Below are 10,689 nucleotides of genomic sequence, written 5' to 3'. Positions count from 1 at the left end.
ACATGATTTTTTTTAATACACATGGAGGAATTTATTCGGTAAAAGTGTTTCCATCCTAGTTTATGCGCATTTATTCTTATCGGATAAAAAGTTTATCCTACTCAGTTGTGCGCATACGTTTTTTATGCGCATTTTTAGAATTTATGCGCATTTTCGCGTTTCCATCCAGAGATTTTGTATGCAATGTTCCAAAATGCGCATAAAAATATATGGATGGAAATGTGATGCGGTCGTGGCGTCGGCTTCCTTTTAAATATGTTTAATGATTGCGCCAGATGTGCCCACGCCCATTCAAACAGTAAGTTCAAAACGGCTCTACAGAAAAAAACAAAAAAAAAAACGGCCGATTTCATGAGAGATTGCGGAGAATCATTCAGCGTTCATTTCTCTTTCAGCAGCAAAAATAATTTCAAAGACCGCTAACCCAAAGCGCATTTCAGAGCAACTAGACGATTCATTGCTGAATAATTTGTTCTGTAATTTGTCTTGAACAAATCAGTTGAGTCAAAGTTTCATTATCCAATGCACAAACATCTGATAAATCAGTCGAACTGAATTGAACAATAATGAATCGTTGAACAACTTACTATGCATTATCCAATGCACAAACATCTGATAAATCAGTCGAACTGAATCGAACAATAATGAATCGTTGAACAACTTACTCATTAGACACTTGCCGTCACCTACTGGTGTTTTAATTTGGTTTAAAAGTATAATCCTCCATAATTTTTTGTGTAGGCTATATAAAAAAAAAATACTTAACAATCTTAGCAACACTCTCAAAACAATCCTAACATTATTTAATTCAGTTGTTCATATTTCATATTATGTAATAGAATTTATAGATCAAATGTAAGAATTTTAAATGAAACGTGAAGTATTAATGAAGTTAGGGGGGGAATATAAATGTTAAAAAAATTCCCTTGAATGAAATATAAAAAATATGCAGATTTATGTCACAGCTGATAGTAAACCGATGAGAATATTGCTTCAGAATAAATTATTTATATATGATGATATATATATATATATATATCCTGCCACCATATATAGAGCCCCCCCACATAACAAATCCCAATTTAACCCCTGGTTATAGGCATAGCGCCACCAGCTGGCAGCTGGAAGTTTGGCACATATAAATGACTTATTTTGGCATATTTCTCCAATATTTACTGTTTTAAAAGCATACTGCCCACCGTTAGCTGTTTTCCTAAAGCCACCGGTCGGCGGTGAGCCCGGGTACGAGGGCCCTATCATCGCTGCTTGCAGCTTTAATTATGTTTTGTGTTCACTCACCCACCATGTTCATTGGTCCTCCTGTTCTATGTGTCTGTCTCCCATTGGTTGTTTCTGTCATGTGACCCCTAGTGTTTGCTATAAAGCCTCTCCCTTTCCCGTCTGTGTTCACTGATCGTTGTTTAGCATTTATTATTAATCTTGTATCTTGTTTCCTTGTTTTCCTAGCCTTGTCATAGTCATAGTTTTTCCCAGTTTCATAGTTAAGTTTTATTTCCCTCTTGGACTGCTCATTTGGATTTTGACCACTTCGCCTGTACCACTGGATTACGCTTTTGTTTTGTCCTGGATGTTTCTCTTTGCTGGTGATTTGACCCTGCCTGTCGACTACGATCTGTTTAAATAAAGCTTGCAATTGGATCCACCTCTCACCGCCTCTGTAACAATAACAGTGGGACAGTCTTTTTGGAATCCAGACATCATTGATGGAATTCCGCCTGGTTACTGCTGGTAAAAAAAAATAAAAATCAGTAAAAAGTATACATAATACAAACATAACAGTGGGACAGCCTTTTTGGAATCCAGACATCACTGATGGAATTCCTCCTGGTTACTGCTGGTAATTTTTTTTTTCAGTAAAAAGTATACATAATACAAACATAACAGTGGGACAGCCTTTTTGGAATCCAGACATCATTGATGGAATTCCACCTGGTTACTGCTGGTAGAGATTTTTTTCAGTAAAAAGTATACATAATACAAACATAAGAGTGGGACAGCCTTTTTGGAATCCAGACATCATTGATGGAATTCCATATGGTTACTGCTGGTAGAGATATTTTTTTCAGTAAAAAGTATACATAATACAAACATAACACTGGGACAGCCTTTTTGGAATCCAGACATCATTGATGGAATTCCACCTGGTTACTGCTGGTAGAGATTTTTTTTTTTTTTTTTTTTTTTCAGTAAAAATTATACATAATACAAACATAACAGTGGGACAGCCTTTTTGGAATCCAGACATCATTGATGGAATTCCACCTGGTTACTGCTGGTAGATTTTTTTTTCAGTAAAAAGTATACATAATACAAACATAACAGTGGGACAGCCTTTTTGGAATCCAGACATCATTGATGGAAATCCGCCTGGTTACTGCTGGTAGAACACACCAATACCTACAAAAAAGTTTCCTGGTACCAAATCCATAACCCAACAGGAAGTCAGTTATTTTTAATTTTCTCAGCAAATTTTGTGTCATTTTTGCCATTTTCAAGCGTCGTACTTGAACGAACTCCTCCTAGAGATTTATTCTGAAGTAGTTTTCGAAGTAGTAGTAGATTATATAACAACAACAACAACAGCAATAATAGGCTAATAATAATCCAATAATTATGAAAATTTTAAAAGGAGTAATAAAACTTTTCATTCAATCTTTTAATTTTTACAGTAAACCTATAGTGTACAGCACTTTGTTTATGAAAATAAAAAGGAATTGTTAAATTTTCTTTTGAATGCATTTTAAAAGATTTAATTGTCAATGTTTTATGTTTGTGTTACAAATTAACAAATAAAAAAATAAAAATAAACAACATACATTTTTTTAAATAAAACATGCCATATGGATATATTTTACTTTTTTTTAAATAAAATATTAGGATGTTAAAGTTTTATAAATTCAATTTATCAGACATGTTTTAAGATGACTAAAATCAAATTAAGCCATTAAATTGGAATCCAGGAAATTTAAAAATGGAAGTTCCAATGTCATATAATGTAAGAGTACAAATTGTGGTAAGCATAGGCTTAATCACTGTTATAATTATTGAAGGCGTCCTTGGAAAATTTTCTTGCCTGTGAGGGGTCCCTGGCCACAAAAAGTTTGAGAATCCCTGTTTTAGTGTTCTGCATGGTATACTCATTTTTATAACTTTCAGAAATGTGTTTTAAAGGTTATGTGAATGTTAAATAAAACATTTTTATAATAATGTTTATGGAACGTTCTTATAACATAATATTTTATGTTATGTAGAGAGAACATTCAAATATAAGGTTCTTATAACATTATAACAATGGTAGATTAGGATGTTTCTGTAACTTTCACATAACCAAGAAAAATGTTCCTCAAACATAAAAAAGTGGACGTTTTAAACGTTTATATAGCATTAAGAAATAACGTCATAGCAGGTATAAAAGATCAAAAGTTAAGTTACAGCAGGAGTGCCCAACCCTGTTCCTGCAAATCTAATTCCTCTTGATCCCAGGTTGTGTATATTACATATTTGTCCTCTGAATCTGAAAATCACCAAACATGAAAGATTGTTGTTAATTCTCTGTTTGTTGGAAGCTAAACGTGTAATTGCATGTTCTTGGAAAAAAAGAAGTCCTGGTGTGTCTCAATAGATAAAAGGGATGACTTCATGTCTTGCCTTAGAAAAGATTACCTATTTTTTGAAAAACAAACTTCATGTTTTTTGGTCCATCTAGAAAGTGTTCTATGACTTTCTGCAGAGTCTAGATGATGACTCTTTTGTGGAAATGATGGACATTGAGAGTATATAGACATACAGTTAAATATGTTATTGATGTATTTTTTAACTTAAGGTTATTGAGTTATCTTTGTGTTTATGTATTAATTATTTATTTTATTTATTTTTATTTATCCAGTTTATCCTGAAAAAATAACTTTCATCTTAACCTGTATGACAATGTTTGAAAATAAAAATTGTTGTTTAAAAAAAAAACTACCTGCTTGAAGTGAAATTCATCACTGAATTATTAAATGTAAGCTTCAAACCTTTTATTTGTGACAGTGGTGCCCAAGTAAATATGCAAACCTCTTTAAATGTATAATAATTAGAGATGTCAAGTGAATAACATTTTTAATCTAAATAATTATTTATACAATCTAGCTTAATCATAATCTAATAATCATCAATCAATCGCACATCAAATTTAGCTGAGAAATTACAAAAACTAGATTTTATTCCAGAAGCTGCATTGGAGTTGGTATTGAGATTTATTTACAGACTGTTGATAGAATGATAGAAATAAAAATAGAAAGTAAATGCAAAATTGATGAGAATGATAATGAGAATCATTACAGAGAATAATACGATAACATTTTTTTTTGGGGGGGGGGGGGCAATTTTCATCCTTTTCCTAAAAAAAATTACAATTTAAGATCCTAAAATAGAGTATTTTCTTTCAACAACAACAAAACAAATTTGTATATTTGTTTCTTTTGATTTTGAGGTGAAATGTGATCTAGACATGATGTCATGAGATTCACTTTTACAGGGGTTTGATAGTGAGCAACAGTTCTTTGCCCAAAGGAGGGACGATGTACTTTTCCTCTCTTAGTAAACGCAGTAACAGGTCCTTAGCATCCTCAGGCCACCGGTACAGACGTGTGCTCTGCAGCCACAGTGGAACATGACTCTGCCAGAGAAAGCAACACATTTTAAACTTACTGCATTTATACATACATACATACATACATATTTATGTATTTAATTATTTAGTTATTTCCTTACTAAACATGTTCATGCCCTAAGCACATTTTTTTATTTTTTTTGGGTGACTTACTTGGTTAGCTCTGGGAAACAGCACTGGTACCAATCTGAAGTTTAAACATCTTTGCAGAATAAATTCATTTTGGATCTAAAAAAGAAAACAGTCAAAAACATGCACAGCTTGAGAATTAAATTATACATAGTGTATTTAAAATGCTATACACCAAAACTGTAAATTAAAAAAATTGTAAGTATAACTTCAACAACAGCATTCCCTGATGGTAAAATGCTACATCTTAGAAGATCAACCTTATCAAAAGATTTAAAGAAGTGTTCTCTATAGAAGGATAAGAGGAGACAGCTGTCAGCCAGCTCTTACCTGGGTGTGTATGTACTTGGTGTGTAGTCCATGTTGATCAGATCCATCTCCCTCAACATCTGTCTTATACTTTGGACTGATCACTACAATGATTAACACTGACTTCTGCAAAACAAATTGATCAGATTCCAGTAAAGCACAGAATATAAACGCATAAATGACCTGGGGCACGTTTCAATAATTAATTTCAATAATTAATATAATTAAATTAAATTTTCTCTAATCCAAACTGTGTTTCTTAATTAGAGTAACTACTCAGCAACAGCAAGAAAGCTCACAAAATAACGAAGAACAGATAAAGAGTAGATGGCCAGAGTACCAAATATTGAAAGAATATTAAAATCCAACATGAAAAAGAAAAAATGTTGCTTTTGTATTTGTACAAAAAATAAAATAACATAAACATGACCAAATAAATTTCAGCAGCTGTGGTGGTGGTTACGGCATATATCTACCATTAAAAAATGGTACCACTCAAATAAATATGCATGTGGAAAAAAATAAATCGAAATAATCCTATATATACAGTGCCTATAAAAAAAAATCATCATACCCTGTGAAAAACTGTACCCTTTTCTCTGTCACGCTACAGTGGGAATGAATGCACAGAGATACAGTTGCAATCAAAATTATTCAACCCCCCAGAGACTGCAGTAGTTTACAAATATTTTTGCTCTTTCTGAAGATCCAGGACTAAATTGCATCTACAACAGTTTTCTGGCATATTAAAAAGTGATAATGTCAATATATAATGTAATGTTTTTGAGTTATAGGATTTTTTAATAACACAGCTATGTCAGAATTATTCAACCCCTATTCAACATTGCTGTTTTAAGACAGTTATGTTTATGGTAAGGAACAAAATTGTCTTAAAAAATTGTCTAAAGCCTTTACAAATTTATTAAAAATGAAATTAGCTTGGGGTGTAACACATAGTATACTCTTAGCCCATGCATGTGCTGAAGGTGAGTAGCAAATATGGTAAAGTCAACAAAGCTCACACAAAATCAATAGAGAAGAAATAGTTTGCTTTATTAGAAAGTCTAAAACTACATGAAGATTTCTAAGACATTACTAGTCCCTGGAGACACAGCTGGCAGCCGTATTTGTTAGATTAAAGTGTGTTAAACCAGAAAACCTTTGAGGCTGTTGAACAAAAAAGCACAATATCATAAAATGTTTGATCAGATCAACTGAGAAAAACTTGCAATGTACAGCCAAAGACTTGCAAGATGACCCAACGAAAGGAGGACAAATATTTCAATGCTGTGTACAAAAGGAATACTAGACAAGTGTAGTCTTCATGTTGAGGAATCTTGCTGAATACCACTCTTGACCAAGAAGAACAAAAGGCTGACTTGAACATGCCAAAATTCATTTGGATAGACCTGTGGAGTGCTGGAAGAATGTTTTATGGAGTGATGTGTCCAAACTAGAACTTTTTGGATGTATGGATCAGCAGTATGTCTGGTGCAAAAAAGACAAAGCTTATAAGCAGAAGAACACTATCTCCATTGTCAAACATGGAGGTGGACCAGTCCTGTTATGGGGTTGTTTTACTGTAGCAGGAAGTGGAAAACATGACCATACAAAGGATATCACTGATTTATTAAAGTATCAGACCATTTTGGCAAACATTGTGATGCCTTTTGTGCAAAGTCTGAAGCTAATAATCAATGGACTTTCCTGCAGGACAATCATCCCAAAGTATACGTTCAAATCTACTTACGCTTTGTTTAGGAATCAGTCATAGAATGTTTTTAATTGGCCTGTTAAGTTTCCAGATTTAATTCTCATTGAAAATACATGGTTGAATTAGGGCTGGACGATATGGCAAAATGTTATATCATGATATATTTCTTAATTTCGGTCGATACGATACAATTCTGATATCGATATGGACAATATTAAAAAGTCTCAGGAAAAAACTGCCGAGGACACATACAATGGATGTCTGTACCTACAAAGGTCTGTAAACTGAATTTGCAAAGTCTATAATACCTCCAGGCTCCTCCTATTAAAATTATATAAAAACATTTTTAATAAAAACAAATACAAAAAAAGGTTCACTTTTTATTTGTATTTAGCCTTTACAAACAAGAAATGTGAAATAAACTATCACATAAATAAAACTCTCAGACTCAGCTTATTAACAATAATATATTTCCATTTAAACTAGAACAGGCTGATTATTCATATAAATTGAAACAACAAACAAACAACAGCAGTTTTCAGATAAAGAAACAAAAATAAACAAAAATAAAATAAATAAAGAGTGAGCAACAACAAAAACGCATTGCTCTGGCCAGAACAGAAAAGAGGGAAAGAAATTATAATAAAATTAATGCCACTAAGTCAACTAATTATTAATCCTCTTCCAGAAAGGAGGTCAGTGCTCGCAAAATTTCTAAATCTCTGGCAGCCCTTCAGGCAGGTACTCTTCAGATTTTGGTAGCCAGTTTGGTAGCTAGTTTAACTAGCTCTAATATTTTTTTTTTTTTAATTTAGAAAATTAGATAGGAGTCTAAATGTCAATCAAAAAATATTTTCAATACACAAATATCAAGAAATAAATTTTATTTCACTATTTACAGTGTATCTACAGAATTTTTAAATATCAATTTAAGGAAATTTATGACCCTTTTTAAGAGCTGCACAAGTAAAATGAACAGTATGAGAGGGGTTGGACGATGTACGGTAACATATTAAGCCATAAAATGACATGATTTACAGTTCAGATACAGGTTTTTCTCAAAACAATCTTATACAATGGCATTTCAGACTTTATACCATTAAAAGGACTAAATCAAGTATATAATGTATTAAATTTAATCTTAATTGTTTAGATTTTTAGAAAGCACATTAACTTTTTCACATTTACAACTCTGTGTTTGCTGCATAAAAACATTGGTCGAGATTTGCAATAATCTGACCAAAAACAGCTGAAAATTTGGACGTGCAAATCCATTCTCTGTCACTAGGTAGCGCTTTAGGAGCGCTGAAATGTAGGTTTCCCTAGTAACGGCTGTATACAAATCAGCATTAACGCTGTTTTATCACGTTTTGACTTTGGCTGTGTCCAAATTCAGGGTCTGCATCCTCCTTAGGATCCTTCCTACCAGGTTGAAGGAGGAGGGGTCCTCCGAAGACCGCAAAACCTGGAAGTAGGTGTCTGTGAATTTGGACAGCCTACCCTTCTTTTAGTTCCCTCCCTTACCCGTTGCTCTTATCCTGTCGCCTAGCAACCGTGACAGTGCTAAGCAAGAAGTAAGGTTATCTGTACTGCACAAAACAAAATAACTGCTCTTTCGTCCCTAAATGCGTTAAAAACAGCTTCAATCACTAACAAGAAATTAGCTGTGTGTAAGGGGATATTCACACAGGCAGTAAGAAAGAAGCTAGTTTACGAAAGTGATGTTTTTAAACATATAAACATACAAATGTAAAAAAAAAAAAAAAAAAAAAGCTTAACGCTAAAACCAAAGGTCTAACTAGACAACCGCGGTAAAAAATATTTTTTGAAACGCCAGTTTTTTTTTTAAACTTAGGCATTACTGCCGCTCGCTTCATCCGCCATTATTTGAAAATTCTGGAAGCGCTCTGCCGAAAGGAATTATGGGATAGGTAGGACGGGAAAGGATCCACCAGACACATCCTTCCAATTCGGGGAAAAGGAGGACGTATTTGTGGGCCGCATTTGAGGGATCCTACGAATTTGGACAGCCTTCCAGGGCCGTCGCCAGAAAATTTTCATTGGGGGGGCATTTCGTTTTCATAGGGGGGCACACTTTTTATATATAATAATTTATATATAATTATATATAAAACATTAACTTGAATAAAGTTCTATATTAAAACATATTTTAAAGCATGTTTTTGCAGCGCTGAACAATAGCCGATCAAAGACATGTCTGCTAAGATTGTATGCGCAGCTGAGCAAAGGAGAATTTTTTAAAGAATCGTGTAGGCTGTTAACATATGCACTGTCTAATATTTATCGATACATCACTATAATGTTACATGCAACTATATGCTAAAACAATATTCTTCCATCTATATAGGCCTATAACAATGAATTTTGTAATTTACAACGAATTCATGCCAATGTTTTACATTTAAACTACCCGAAAAGTTATAGTTAAAAGTTCCTTCAAAGCATGTAATGTTAAAAAACGTATTTACGTACTTACTAGTTTTAAAACATTTGCTGCATGAATTAAAAAAAAACTGCTATACACATTATCAGACAAAATTGTGTTGAGAGAAAAAAAACTGTTGTTGTCGACAAATCCTTTAAATTAGCCTATTCAGACAGACGAACATAAAAATCAGAAAATATGAGCAGCTACAAAATTATAGTACAAATTTATAAATAAACATTATGAAATAAATCACAAATTATAATGGCATTCGTTATAAACACCATACAAAAGTCTAACCATACAAATTTAAAGAGAAACTGAAACGCACCTGTGCATCTTTCGGCAAGAATAGCTACAAATATTTTCCACATCTAGAGGCTTCGGCGCGATCGCTTAGATTTTTTTCCTTATAGCGGAACCAACTTAAAATATGTCATTTTTGGTCACACTGATAAGAATAAGACATTATTCCGAATTGTAAAAGGTTAACTTATATTTGCACTCACTATAAAAACAGCTTTCGTAAAATAAAGAAAAGTGTGGGCTTTCAGCCTTCTCTGTTTCCTTGAGCTTGCTGCGCGGTCACTAAATGAACCAGAACTCCGTGTAGACATGTCGGTTGTATTTTTTTAACTCATGTTAATTTTCTTAACTCATGTTAATTATTTAAGTGAAACAAATTTCGTTTAGGACTATTTATTTTATTCTTTTATACCCTTTTTTATTTTGTTTTTCTCCCTACACAGAATCCCATGCGCAGTGTGTGCCCGCCTGCTTGCTATGCCAGTGTTTCCAAGTTAATTAAACTTATGCGCAAAATTAGAATATCGCATAAAAATTTGTGAATAAAGCACTGTTACCATCCAGTGAGTTGAAGAGAACAAAATTGTCACTTCCTGATTAACTTGCGCTAAATATCACGAATAAAAAATACATTTTCTGTAGTATGGGAGAAGGCACTGTAGGCTATAGCCTATGATCATTCTTGTATACAATAAATTACGAGCTTCAGAGTGCGCAGACGAAACGCAGTCGTGTTATCTTATTTTCAGAGCCTGCTGTTTGGGAAAACAGTTCTGGGAGTTTATTATGACGAAGCACTTTGAGACTTTCCTTAAGCATTTTAAAATGACGGAACTAGAAGATGCTGTGCAATGAGATCGGTCAGTTGGTTGGTCCAGTTATGCTATCAGATCGCAAAGTCACATGTCAAATTTTTGATGCGCATCAAGTAATGTATTAGGTAAAAGTGTTTCCATCGAGTTTATGCACGTTTTCTTACCGGATAAGAATTTTATCCTACATTTTTAGAATTTATGCGCATCTTGGCGTTTCCATCCAGCCTTTTTTATGCAATATCCCAAAATGTGCATAAAAAAGGTTACAGAAACGTTTAGTTATTAGCTTCATATT

General features: G+C 33.3%; 1 long non-coding RNA gene across 1 annotated transcript; it reads right to left on the bottom strand.

The window, feature by feature from the left end:
* Positions 1–4,025: 4,025 nt before the first annotated feature.
* On the bottom strand, positions 4,026–9,334 carry LOC141283430 (uncharacterized). Its single transcript, XR_012338147.1, has 3 exons — positions 5,135–9,334; positions 4,829–4,903; positions 4,026–4,681 (listed from the first exon to the last, which is right to left on the bottom strand). It is a non-coding gene; the product is annotated as an uncharacterized lncRNA (long non-coding RNA).
* Positions 9,335–10,689: the final 1,355 nt, after the last annotated feature.

The sequence above is a fragment of the Garra rufa genome, chromosome 13 (genome assembly GCF_049309525.1).
Source record: "Garra rufa chromosome 13, GarRuf1.0, whole genome shotgun sequence".
NCBI lineage: Eukaryota > Metazoa > Chordata > Actinopteri > Cypriniformes > Cyprinidae > Garra > Garra rufa.
The sequence above is the reverse complement of the archived record's forward strand: the minus strand, read 5'-3'. Positions and strand labels throughout refer to the sequence as shown.